Source organism: Mustelus asterias, unplaced genomic scaffold (genome assembly GCF_964213995.1).
Source record: "Mustelus asterias unplaced genomic scaffold, sMusAst1.hap1.1 HAP1_SCAFFOLD_74, whole genome shotgun sequence".
Classification (NCBI taxonomy): Eukaryota; Metazoa; Chordata; class Chondrichthyes; order Carcharhiniformes; family Triakidae; genus Mustelus; species Mustelus asterias.
This window is the reverse complement of record NW_027590134.1, coordinates 616,638-630,345: the sequence shown is the minus strand read 5'-3', so window position 1 is coordinate 630,345 and position 13,708 is coordinate 616,638. Positions and strand designations below refer to the sequence as shown.

Genomic DNA, 13,708 nt, shown 5'->3' with positions numbered 1-13,708 from the left:
AATCAGCCTAACCCGCACATATTTGGACTGTGTGTGGGAATCCAGGGAGGAAACCCATGCAACATGGGGAGAAAATGCAAATTCAAAGCAGACAGTGAACTGAGGCCGGAATGGAACCCGGGACTAATTATGTGAGGCAATATGCTAACCACTGTGTCAATCATTGTGCCACCCTGCCACTCTGAATGGTCCAGTTCTACACAGGATTGCAGGATCAGAGGGACCTGAGGTTCAGAGAGATCTTGGAACGTGAGAGGAGATCTTGGGAGAGTCGTTCGGGAAGTGGATTGGATCTTCGGCTTCATCAATGAATATAAAAGCAGGGAAGCTATGCTCAATCTTTATAAAGCTCGGATCAACTGCGGCTGTTTTAGAATCACGAGACCTGGTAACCATACTTTAGAAATTGTGTGAGGGTCCTTCGGAGGGAGAAAAGGAGATTTACTGGTTTGGATCCAGCGATGAGAGATTTTAGCTACAAGGTTTCGTTGGATAATTTGGAGTGTATTCTCTTTGCAGCACATGAGATCGAGTGGTGTAAGAGACATGTAAAAAACATATTGAACTAATGTACATAGGGGAAGTTACGACATTAACCCCTAGGGTTCCAATGTTTCAGGCGGGATAGAGGCAGAGGAGGGTTCCAATGTTTCCGGCGGGATAGAGGCAGAGGGATAAAAGGTGGGGGGGGGGGGGGGTGGCATTGTTGGTCAGGGAAAATGTTACAGCGGTACTCAGGCTGGATAGATTAGGGAGCTTGTCTACAGAGGCCCTATGGGTGGAGCTGAGAAACAGGAAAGGTATGACCACATTAATGGGCTTGTATTATAGACCACCCAATAGTCAGCGAGAATTGGAGGAGCAAATCAGCGGAGAGATAGCTGACAACTGCAAGAAACACAAAGTTGTGATAGTAGAGGATTTTAATTTTCCACATATAGATTGGGACTCGCATACTGTTAAAGGTTTAGACGGGGTAGAGTTTGTAAAATGTGTTCAGGAGAATTTATTACATCAGTATACAGAGGCCAACTAGAGAGGATGCGATATTGGATCTCCTGTTGGGAAATGAGTTAGGGCAGGTGATGGATGTGAGTGTGAGGGAACACTTTGGATCCAGTGATCATAATGCCATTAGTTTCAACCTGATCGTGGATAAGGATAGATCTGGTCCTCGGGTTGAAGTTCTGAACTGGAAAAAGGGCAAATTTGATGAAATGAGAAGGGATCTGGGAAGTGTGGATTGGCACAGGCTGTTCTCTGGTAAGGATGTAAATGGAAAGTGGGAGGCCTTCAAAGGAGAAGTTTTGAGAGTGCAGAGTTTGTATGTTCCTGTCAGGATTAAAGGCAAAGTAAATAGGAATAAGGAACCTTGGTTCTCGAGGGAGATTGTAACACTGATTAAGAGGAAGAGAGAGTTGTATGAAATGTACAGGCAGCAAGGAACAGATCAGATGCTCGAGGAGTATAAAAAGTGCAAGAAGCTACTTAAGAGGGAAATCAGGAGGGCGAAAAGAAGACATGAGGTTGCTTTGGCAGACAGAGTGAAGGAAAATCCAAAGAGCTTCTATAGGTATGTTAGGAGCAAAAGGATAGTGAGGGATAAAATTGGTCCTCTTGAAGACCAGAGTGGTAGACTGTGTATGGAACCAAAAGAGATGGGGGAGATACTAAATGATTTTTTTGCATCCGTATTTACTGAGGAAACGGGCATGGAGTCTACGGAAATAGGGCAAACTGGTAGGGAGGCCATGGAACCTTTACAGATTAAAGGGGAGGAGGTGCTCGCTGTCTTGAGGCAAATCAGAGTGGATAAATCCCCAGGACCGGACAGGGTATTCCCACGGACCTTGAGGGAAGCTAGTGTTGAACTTGCAGGGGCCCTGGCAGACATATTTAAAATGTCAGTATTCACGGGGGAGGTGCCGGATGACTGGAGGGTGGCTCATGTTGTTCCGTTGTTTAAAAAAGGTTCCAAAAGAAATCCGGGAAATTATCGGCCAGTAAGTTTGACGTCGGTGGTGGGCAAGTTATTGGATGGTGTGATACGGGATAGGATGTACAAATATTTGGATAGACAGGGACTTATTAGGGAGAGTCAACATGGCTTTGTGCGTGTTAGGTCATGTTTGACCAATCTATTAGAGTTTTTCGAGGAGGTTACCAGGAAAGTGGATGAAGGGAAGGCGGTGGATGTTGTCTACCTGGATTTCAGCAAGGCCTTTGACAAGGTCCCTCATGGGAGGTTAGTTAGGAAGGTTCAGTCGCTGGGTATACATGGGGAGGTAGTAAATTGGATAAGACACTGGCTCAATGGAAGAAGCCAGAGAGTGGTTGTGGAGGATTGCTTCTCTGAGTGGAGGCCTGTGACGAGAGGTGTGCCGCAGGGATCGGTGTTGGGTCCATTGTTGTTTGTCATCTATATCAATGATCTGGATGATAATGTGGTCAATTGGATCAGCAAGTTTGCTGATGATACAAAGATTGGAGGTGTAGTGGACAGTGAGGAACGTTTTCAAAGCTTGCAGAGGGATTTGGACCAACTAGAAAAATGGGCTGAAAAATGGCAAATGGAATTTAACGCAGACAATTCTGAGATATTTTACTTTGGAAGGACAAACCAAAGAAGAACGTACAGGGTAAATGGTAGGACTCTGAAGAGTGCAGTTGAACAGAGGGATCTGGGAATACAGGTACAGTATTCCCTAAAAGTGACGTCACAGGTGGATAGGGTCGTAAAGAGTGCCTTTGGTACATTGGCCTTTATAAATCGGAGTATCGAGTATAAAAGTTGGAGTGTTATGGTAAGGTTATATAAGGCATTGGTGAGGCCGAATTTGGAGTATTGTGTACAGTTTCGGTCACCTAGTTCCAGGAAGGATGTAAATAAGATTGAAAGAGTGCAGAGAAGGTTCACAAGGATGTTGCCGGGACTTGAGAAGCTGAGTTACAGAGAGAGATTGAATAGGTTGGGACTTTATTCCCTGGAGCTTGTTGGCCGCGTGGCCTAATGGATAAGGCGTCTGACTTCAGTAGTCATCATGACGATGACTTCAGAAGATTGCAGGTTCGAGTCATGTCGCGGTCGCTTTATTTTTCTATGGTTCTATTTTAAGAAAAACTTGGACGGGTTCATGGATGAGAGGGGTGTGGAGGGATATGGTCCAAGTGCAGGTCAGTGAGACTAGGCATAAAATGGTTCGGCACAGACAAGAAGGGCCAAAAGGCCTGTTTCTGAGCTGTAATTTTCTATGGTTCTATGGTTCTAAGATTGAGGGGAGATTTGATAGAGCTGTATAAGATTTTGATGGGTAAAGATAGAGTGAATGCAAGCAGGCTTTTTCCGCTGAGGCGAGGGGAGAAAAAAACCAGAGGGCATGGGTTAAGGGTGAAAGGAGAAAAGTTTAAAGGGAATATTAGGGGGGGCTTCTTCACGCAGAGAGTGGTGGGAGTGTGGAATGAGCTACCGGATAAAGTGGTAAATGCGGGGTCACTTTTAACATTTAAGAAAAACTTGGACGGGTTCATGGATGAGAGGGGTGTGGAGGGATATGTCCAAGTGTAGGTCAGTGGGACTAGGCATAAAATGGTTCGGCACAGACAAGAAGGGCCAAAAGGCCTGTTTCTGAGCTGTAATTTTCTATGGTTTTCTATGGTTCTATTAACTGCGAGCATGGAGATTCGGGAATAGGTGTTGAATGTTTAAGGCAGGCTGTGTAGGAGGCAGAGGATCCCTACAGTGCGGTAGGAGGCCATTCTGCCCAGTGATTCTGCGCCGGCTCTCTCACAGAAAATCTCTCCCCAACCCTGTAACCACAACGTAATTACCCTGCTAATCCCCCTGACACTAAGGGTCAATATAGTCTAGCCAATCCACCTCATCTGCACATTGTTGAAACTGGGAGGAAACCGGAACACCTGAAGGAAACCCAGGCAGAAACGGGGAGAACGTGCAAACTCCATACAAAGTGTCATCTGGATTCGAAACGTCAGCTCCTTCTCTCCTTACAGATGCTGCCAGGCCTGCTGAGATTTTCCAGCATTTTCTCTTTTGATTTCAAATTCCACACAGACAGCACCCAAGAATGTTAGAAGTGGACTTTAGTTTTCCGCAGGTTAGAGAAGCTGGAGTTTTCCCTTCAAGTTTCTGGTATCTGGAAATCAGCGGAACATCCAAAAATAGAACTGACAATGAATATAACCATGGTAGTTATTCACATGGCGCTAACGCCCGCTGCATTAATGCATGTGCTGATCGCGTGGCCGAATGGACAAGGCGTCTGACTTCGGTGATCATGATGATGATGATATCAGAAGATTGTACGTTAGAGTCCTGTGGCGGTCGCTGTATACAGAAAAGATCCGGAAAACCACCATGTTACTCATCAGCTGTAAGTTATGCATTTTCTTGCAAACATTGCAGGGCGCCTTTTCAGGAAGTATTTCCTTGTTGTTTGGTTCATACAATTTTCTCATATCATTAATTTATTGAGCTCCTAAGAAATCAATCGCATCTGTGTAATCTTAATAAATAATTGATGCTCCCGAATGGAGCAACAGGCTTTGCAGCAATAGGTCTAATAGAATTCTGTGGGATGGGGAATCTATTCTCCTCAGGAAGAGGTTTAATAATGAACTGAATGAACTGTTTTTGTTTACAGGGATGAAAGGCAATGTCACTGCGCTGGTAATCCAGAGGCCCGCACTAATTTTTGCGGACACAGAGTGAATCCCCCCATGGCAGCTGGTCAAATTTAAATTCACTGATTTGATCAATCTGGAATTGAAAAACTGGCCTCAGTAATGGCCGCCTTGAAACCACCGTCGACTGTTATAAAACCTCATTTGATTCGCCAGTGCACTTTAGATAAATAAGTGTGCCCTCCTTACCTGGTCTGGGCACATGTGTCTCCAGACACAGAGCAATGTGGGTGACTCTTACCTGCCCTCTGAAATGGGCGAGCAAGCCACTCTCAGTTGAAGGGCAATTCGGGAAGTGCAACAAATGTTGGTCCTGCAGGTGAAATCCACAGCCCATAAAAAGAAGAATCATTAAGAACAAAGGAAAGGCCTGGTAAAGTTTTGACTGTTTGCATCTTTCTTTTCTTGTAATAACAAGGCTGAGGGGTGGCCTGATTCTGGGCTTTACATTAGTGAAAGATTTTGAAAAATTTCATTTCGATAAAATGGGCCAGAGAAGGGCAGATAAGAATGTATCTCACTCTCTCATACATGTCGTTGACAGTTGGTGGTTTTAGCACAATGAGGTAACTGTTCCAGTGTATCAGAGTGTCCTAAGTGTACGAGAGGAATTCCACCAGCAATGCTTCCCCGACGTCCTCCAGGTTGAAGCGATTCATTCATGCTGATGACTGGGAGCAGTTTGTTAGTCATCGTTCAAAATGGCCAAAATCTGTCCCCCAAGCTGCAGCACGCTTTGAGTCACAAGATTTAATGATGAGGCAGAATGGCGGCACAGAAGAAAGTAACAGGAAGCTAATTCTGCGCTCCTGATCCCACTACCTCGCGGGACATCCTGTCCCATGTGTCCAAAGATCTGTGAGCCGAGAATCGCCCCGTTCACTCACATTCCATAGGAGAAACTTACGGACCTGAGTGGATGCTATCCTCGAATCGATGGACAGACAACGACAACAAATGTTTGTTACAAAGTAAATGTCATTAAAAGCCACGTTCAATATTGTTGCTGTGGAGAAAGGCAGAGCTGTGACTGGTGACAGGATTTTTGGGGTAAGAATTAGTTTTAAGTACTTTTCCGCGGGTGTTATTTATTTATTTAATTTAGTTTTAAATTTTGGCGCGCAACCGGCAGTGGCCGCGGGGTTTACTGGGAAGGGTCAAAAGTTCTATATAAGTCAGTTAGTTGGGAGGTTAGTCCTCTTGTTGCTGTGGAGAAAGGCAGAGCTGTGACTGGTGACAGGATTTTTGGGGTAAGAATTAGTTTTAAGTACTTTTCCGCGGGTGTTATTTATTTATTTAATTTAGTTTTAAATTTTGGCGCGCAACCGGCAGTGGCCGCGGGGTTTACTGGGAAGGGTCTCTTGAGTTTTTTTTTAGTGCACAGGAGGTTTAAAAGGCAGGTCCCACTATCTAGCGGGCAGCGGAGTGAGACGGAGCTGAGTGAGAACTGAGGGGCTTTGGCTCATCGGGCTTAGGCAGAAAGGGCGAGCAGGGGTGAGTTTCTTATTTTTAAAATTTTTTATTTATAAGTTACTTTTCTCCGGGTACCTTGGTAGAAATAATTTGGAACAGAGAGGAATAATCTTCATTCACTTTTTCCCTGTGTTTAAAAGGGCAATTATGACTGTCAGGCCAGTATGTTGTTCCCAATGTAGGATGTGGGAGGTCCTGGAGGCTCCTAGCCTCCCGGACGACCATATCTGTGCTGGGTGTGTTGAGCTGCGGTTCCTAAGGGACCATGTTAGGGAACTGGAATTGCAGCTCGAGGACCTTCGCCGGGTTAGGGATAGTGAGGAGGTCATTGACAGGAGCTATCGGCAGGTGGTCACACCGGGACCACGGGAGGAGGGTAACTGGGTAACAGTGAGGAAGGAGAAAGCTCGGGTGATGGTGAGCACCCCGGTGGATGTGCCCCTTAATAATAAGTACTCCTGTCTGAGTACTACTGGGGTGGACAGCCCACCTGGGGGAAGCAGCGGTGGCAGTGTCTCTGGAGCTGAGCCTGGCCCAGTAGTGCAAAGGGGTAAGGAAAGGAGGGTAGTGCTAATTGGGGACTCTACGGTGAGAGGGTCAGATAGGCGTTTTTGCGGACACAGACGGGACTCTCGGATGGTGGTTTGCCTCCCTGGTGCAGGGGTCCGGGATGTCTCTGGTCGAGTCCCAGAAATTCTGAAGGGGGAGGGAGAGGAGCCCAAGGTCGTGATGCATATAGGTACTGCTGACATCGGTAGGAAGAGGGAAGGGGTCATGAAAAGAGAATATAGGGAGTTGGGTAGACAGCTGAGAAAGAGGAATGCAAAGGTAGTAATCTCGGGATTGCTGCCTGTGCCGCGGGAGAGTGAGAACAGGAATCGGTGGAGAATTAATGCGTGGCTGAGGGACTGGAGCAAGGGACAAGGATTTGGGTACTTGGATCATTGGGACCTCTTTAGGGGCAGGTGTGACCTGTTTAAAAAAGACGGGTGGCACTTGAATCCCAGGGGGACCAATATCCTGGCGGGAAGGTTGGCTAAGGCTACTGGTGAGACTTTAAACTAGAAAGGTTGGGGGGAGGGAATCGAAATGAGGGGACTGAGAGCGAGGAGGTTAGCTCGCAAATAGATAAGGAATGTAGACAGGGTAAGAGGGAGGTTAGACGAGTGAGGGAGAAGGGAAGTGCTCAGGCTGAAGGTCTGAGATGTGTCTATTTTAATGCCAGGAGTGTAGTGAATAAAGTGGATGAGCTTGGAGCGTGGATTGCTGCTTCGAATTGTGATGTGGTGGCCATTACGGAGACTTGGATGTCTCAGGGACAGGACTGGGTGCTTCAGGTGCCAGGTTTTAGATGTTTCAGGAAGGACAGGGAGGGAGGCAAGAGAGGGGGGGGAGTGGCACTGTTGATCAGGGATAGTGTCACGGCTGTAGAGAAGGTGGACGCCGTGGAGGGACTGACTACGGAATCTCTGTGGGTGGAGGTTAGGAATAGGAAGGGGTCGGTAACTTTGCTGGGTGTTTTCTATAGGCCGCCCAATAGTAACAGAGATGTTGAGGAGCAGATGGGGAAACAGATCCTGGAGAGATGTAGGAATAACAGAGTTGTCGTGATGGGAGATTTTAATTTCCCAAACATAGATTGGAATATCCCTAGGGCTAGGGGTTTGGATGGAGAGGAGTTTGTTAGGTGTGTCCAGGAGAGTTTCCTGACACAGTATGTGGATAAGCCTACTAGAGGAGAGGCTGTTCTTGATCTGGTGCTGGCTAATGAACCTGGACAGGTGGAGGATCTCTCGGTGGGTGAACATCTTGGGGATAGCGATCATAATTCTATCTCCTTCACGATAGCATTGGAAAGAGATAGGGTCAGGCAGGCTAGGAAAGTGTTTCTCTGGAGTAAAGGGAAATACAGTGTCATCAGGGAGGAAATTAGACGGGTAAATTGGAAGGAGGCATTCTTGGGGAAAAGTACCGAAGGAAAGTGGAGGATTTTCAAGGAATGTTTGTCTGGAGCTCTGCATGACAACGTTCCGATGAGACAGGGGGGTGTTGGTAGGGTACGGGAACCGTGGTGCACGAAGGTTGTGATGAACCTGGTAAATAAGAAAAGAGAGGCGTACAGAAGGTTCAGAGAGCTAGGAGGTGTTAAGGATTTAGAGGAGTATACGCGATGTAGGAAGGAGCTTAAGAAGGAAATTAGGAGAGCGAGAAGGGGTCATGAGAAGACCTTGGCGGGTAAGATTAAGGAGAATCCCAAGGCTTTCTACAAATATGTCAAGAGTAAAAGGATGAGATGTGAAGGCATAGGACCCTTAAAAGGTGAAGGGGGAAAAGTTTGTGCGGAACCGTTAGAAATGGCGGAGGTGCTTAATGAATACTTTACCTCGGTATTCACGGTGGAAAGGGATCTGGGTGGTTGTACTGCTGGATTGCGGAGGACAGAAAGAATCGAGCATGTGGACATAAAGAAAGAGGATGTGTTGGAACTATTGAATGGCATCAAGGTTGGTAAGTCGCCGGGACCGGATGGGATGTACCCCAGGTTACTGTGGGAGGCGAGGGAGGAGATTGCGGAGCCTTTGGCGATGATCTTTGCATCGTCGATGGAGACGGGAGAGGTTCCGGAGGATTGGAGGATTGCGGATGTGGTCCCTATATTCAAGAAAGGGAACAGGGACAGCCCGGGAAATTACCGACCGGTGAGTCTAACCTCAGTGGTTGGTAAGTTGATGGAGAGGATCCTGAGAGACAGGATTTATGATCATCTAGAGAAGTTTAGTATGATCAAAAGTAGTCAGCACGGCTTTGTCAGGGGCAGGTCGTGCCTTACGAGCCTGGTTGAGTTCTTTGAAAATGTGACCAAGCACATTGACGAAGGAAGAGCGGTGGATGTGGTCTATATGGACTTCAGCAAAGCGTTCGATAAGGTCCCCCATGCAAGACTTCTTGAGAAAGTGAGAGGGCATGGGATCCAAGGGGCTGTTGCCTTGTGGATCCAGAACTGGCTTGCCTGCAGAAGGCAGAGAGTGGCTGTGGAGGGGTCTTTCTCTGCATGGAGGTCAGTGACCAGTGGAGTGCCCCAGGGATCTGTTCTGGGACCCTTGCTGTTTGTCATTTTCATAAATGACCTGGATGAGGAAGTGGAGGGATGGGTTGGTAAGTTTGCTGACGACACCAAGGTAGGTGGTGTTGTGGATAGTTTGGAGGGATGTCAGAAGTTGCAGCGAGACATAGATAGAATGCAAGACTGGGCGGAGAAGTGGCAGATGGACTTCAACCCGGATAAGTGTGTAGTGATCCATTTTGGCAGATCCAATGGGATGGAGCAGCAGTATAAAATGAAGGGTACCATTCTTAGCAGTGTAGAGGATCAGAAGGACCTTGGGGTCCGGGTCCATAGGACTCTTAAATCGGCCTCGCAGGTGGAGGATGCGGTCAAGAAGGCGTATGGCGTACTAGCCTTCATTAATCGAGGGATTGAGTTTAGGAGTCGGGAGATAATGCTGCAGCTTTATAGGACCCTGGTTAGACCCCACTTGGAGTACTGCGCGCAGTTCTGGTCACCTCATTACAGGAAAGATGTTGAAGCCATTGAAAGGGTGCAGAGGAGATTTACAAGGATGTTGCCTGGATTGGGGGGCATGCCTTATGAGGATAGGTTGAGGGAGCTTGGTCTCTCCTCCCTGGAGAGACGAAGGATGAGAGGTGACCTGATAGAGGTTTACAAGATGTTGAGGGGTCTGGATAGGGTGGACTCTCAGAGGCTATTTCCAAGGGCTGAAATGGTTGCTACGAGAGGACACAGGTTTAAGGTGCTGGGGGGTAGGTACAGGGGGGATGTCAGGGGTAAGTTTTTCACTCAGAGGGTGGTGGGTGAGTGGAATCGGCTGACGTCGGTGGTGGTGGAGGCAAACTCGTTGGGGTCTTTTAAGAGACTTCTGGATGAGTACATGGGATTTAATGGGATTGAGGGCTATAGATAGGCCTAGAGGTGGGGATGTGATCGGCGCAACTTGTGGGCCGAAGGGCCTGTTTGTGCTGTGACTTTCTATGTTCTAATATTAGTGTTGCTAAAACTTCCCATCGCCAACAGAACATGAACAGGTGTTGTGTGTTTGTCCCTCTCCAATACGTGAGCTTCGTTCTCCCCGAGTGTGCTGGCATCTCGTGGCTGAAACCAGAACTTCAACAGAGGGAAGGTATTCACACCAAGTTTCGATATTGCAGGAACAGGTCAAGATGAAGAATTAACAATGGGATGGGATAGGACAGACCTCGTACTTTAATCAATAAATCCACTCTAAAAATCACTATTAAATTATCATTGAATCGGCAGCATTTGCCATTTGCTATCGTCTGGAACATTGGAGACGATTAGCGCAGCTGTAATTAATGGAAATCTGGAAAAGTGTTGGAGGGAGAATGGATTTCAGAGACAAACAGATAACGTTACATGAAATAGTCTGGATGGAGGGGTGTGGCGAGTAGTTTATCAAATAGAACTAATTGACCCAATTTCATTTCGGTATATTATTTATTGAATTACTCCAGATTTACAAAGTATCTCAGAGACTGGGAGATAACTAATAACTCCCCACTCACATTGTGAACAAAAGACAGAGTGATACAGAATGAATCATTCACTCATACACACCCACAGTGACTGACAGATAGACAATCAATTCCACACTCAAATCCTGCACCACACACCAAGTGACACAGAATGACTCCTGCACCCATACACATAGAATAGTTACAGCACAGGAAAAGATCATTCAGACCTTTGTGTCTGGGAGTTGTCTTTCAATAGAAGCTCAGCTATCCCAGTCCACAGCATGAAAGCATAGGAGCAGAATTTGCAGGAGACACAATACATCTGGGAAAGTAAGTTGTGAAGAGGACAGAAGGAGCATGCAGCTAGTTATAGACAAGTTCTGTACATCGATAGAAACCTGGCAACTGGAATATAATGTGAAGTTATTTATTTTGGCAGAAGGAGTACAAAATCAGATTATTACTCAAATATAGAACGGCTGTGGAATTCGAAATTGTAGAGGGATCTCGGTGTTCTCGTGCATGAGGCGCAAATAATTAGTATGCAGGTACAGCAAGTAATAAAGAAAGTTAATGAAAGAAACGAATGTTATGTTTCAGCTGTACATGTCATTTGTGAAGTATCTTGACCATTGTCCGAAATTTTGGTCTCCATATTCAATGAAGGATGTAATTGCGTTAGAAACGGTCCAGAAAAGATTTACTAGTTTGATAATTGACAGTGCAGTGCAGACGAGATTTACTCGGCTGAAAGGTAACGCAAACTGGGTGAATGTGAGGTAACTTGCTCGATGTACATCAGATCTTGAATGACCTTCACAAGGTACACTTTGTGGGTGAATCCAGAACAACAGACACTTAAAGAAAACTGATCTTCCGCTTTTCGGGCTGAGATGAGGAGAATTCTGTTCTCTCGGAGCGTTGTGCGACTTTGGAACTCTCTGACTCAGAAGGCCGTGGAGGCAGGGTACTAAATACTTACTAAGGCAGAGATGGATAGATTCTTGTTAGGCAACATAATTAAAGGTTATCGGAGGTAGATGGGAATGTGGAACTTGAACCACAAACAGATCAGCCATGATCTTATTGAATGGCGGAGCAGGCTCGTGGGGCCGAATGGCCTACTTCTGTTCCTGTTTCCAATGTTCTTGTGTATGTATCCTAATTGTTAATTTCCCCTGAACTGGATTGCTGAAACGCACCAATATTCACGGTTTCGTGGGAGAACCAGAGTAATACCAAAATGTGGAAAAAATTTAAACAAAACCGTGGGATTGCCAACTCTGTCAGACTGTATGGTTCCTTCTCGAGACGTATTCTCTGCAATGATTTCTCGGGAGATGAGCTCTGCCCCAACTTTTGTTTATTGTCGCCATCTCCATTGCGAAGAACCTCTTTTTTTAAATTGCACCTGGGATCGTGCAGGATTTTAGGGGCGACACGGTAGCACAGTGGTTAGCACTGCTGCTTCACAGCTCCAGCGTCCCGGGTTCGATTCCCGGCTCGGGTAACTGTCTGTGTGGAGTTTGCACATTCTCCTCGTGTCTGCGTGGGTTTGCTCCGGTTTTCTCCCACAGTCCAAAGATGTGCGGGTTAGGTTGATTGGCCAGGTTAAAAATTGGCCCTTAGTGTCCTGAGATGCGTAGGTTAGAGGGATTAGTGGGTAAATATGTGGGGGTCGGGTCTGGGTGGGATTGTGGTTGGTGCAGACTCGATGGGCCGAATGGCCTCCTTCTGCACTGTAGGGTTTCTATGATGATTTCTATGATTTGAACCCGACACCGAGCGCATTGTAATGCTATTGCCCTAAGCATGAATCATGCCCTCTGGCCAGTGAGCCAGCCACTACATTAATGCGCACTGGAAACATATTTTGATTGTCTCCTTAAGCTTATCAACCAACGAAATTGTAAAATCAGAAATGTTAATGAACAATTGTCAAAATGCTGGAAAATCTCCCGGATCTGGTAGCATTTGTAAGGAGAGAAAAGAGGTGACGTTTCGAGTCCAGCTGTCCCTTTATCAGAGCTAAAAGGCATAGAAAGTGGGAGTTATTTATACTGTCGGGTGAGGGAATGAGTCACAGAAGGTGACCTGCTGGGATGGAAATTTCCTCTCTTTTGCAGCAGCTACGTTTCCAACATATTCCATCTCGCTGGACATCCAGGAGCGATGGTGAGGGTGACCTTCTTCCCCAAACATTCATGGATCGGAAATCAAATGGATGGAGACCTTTTTCCAAGCTCCTGGGTGACTGAGGAGATGGCCGAGCGGTTTAGTGATCGTCTACACGGGTGACTTTAAAACTGACTCTCATCATTAATCTACGGAACTTTTAATAAATAGATTCCCTGTATTTGAACACACGTAGCTGCGGTCTTCCACACTTTGCTCATATCGGTTCTTCACAACAATCTTTGAACTGACGCGATGGGAATTTCTTTCGCTGAGAGACACTACAATCCCAACATTGAACATCTGGTTCATTTTCAGGGTCTAAGACAAAAAGGATCACATTTCCCCGTGAGTCTGCTGTGTTTTTCTTCAATTTTCCATGGTTATGACATCGTCTGTGAAGACAGCTAGTGAGCAGAAGTGTATTGGCTGAGCAGACTACTTGCCAGCGGCTCGTTGGTCTAGTGGTATGATTCTCGCTTCGGGGATTTCGTTGTCTGATCATGCGAGAGGTCCCGTGTTCAAATCCCGGACGAGCCCTCACTTGTTGCCAGTTTTGGTCCCAAATGCTGGTTGTTTATTTGAACAAAATACGTTGCGTTTCAAATGGCGGGATTCACACATCTCGAGATCAGGTTTGAAATCCTGCAACACCTCGCGACAATTTTCTCAATGCTGCACATGGAGAAAATGAAACGTTTTCAAGAATGTTCACCCACGTAACCAGACTGTAAACTTATCCCAATAAATCAATCAGGGCTTTCCATTGCTTATCGCGTCAGGGATTCTTGCATCGTGTGTTCTA

The 13,708-nt window shown here is 46.3% G+C and overlaps 1 non-coding gene across 1 annotated transcript; it reads left to right on the top strand.

Moving 5' to 3' along the window:
• The first annotated feature begins 13,353 nt into the window (after window positions 1–13,353).
• Window positions 13,354–13,443, top strand: trnap-cgg (transfer RNA proline (anticodon CGG)). The gene is given in 2 exon segments: window positions 13,354–13,389; window positions 13,408–13,443. It is a non-coding gene; the product is annotated as a tRNA-Pro (tRNA).
• The last annotated feature ends 265 nt before the right edge of the window (window positions 13,444–13,708 follow it).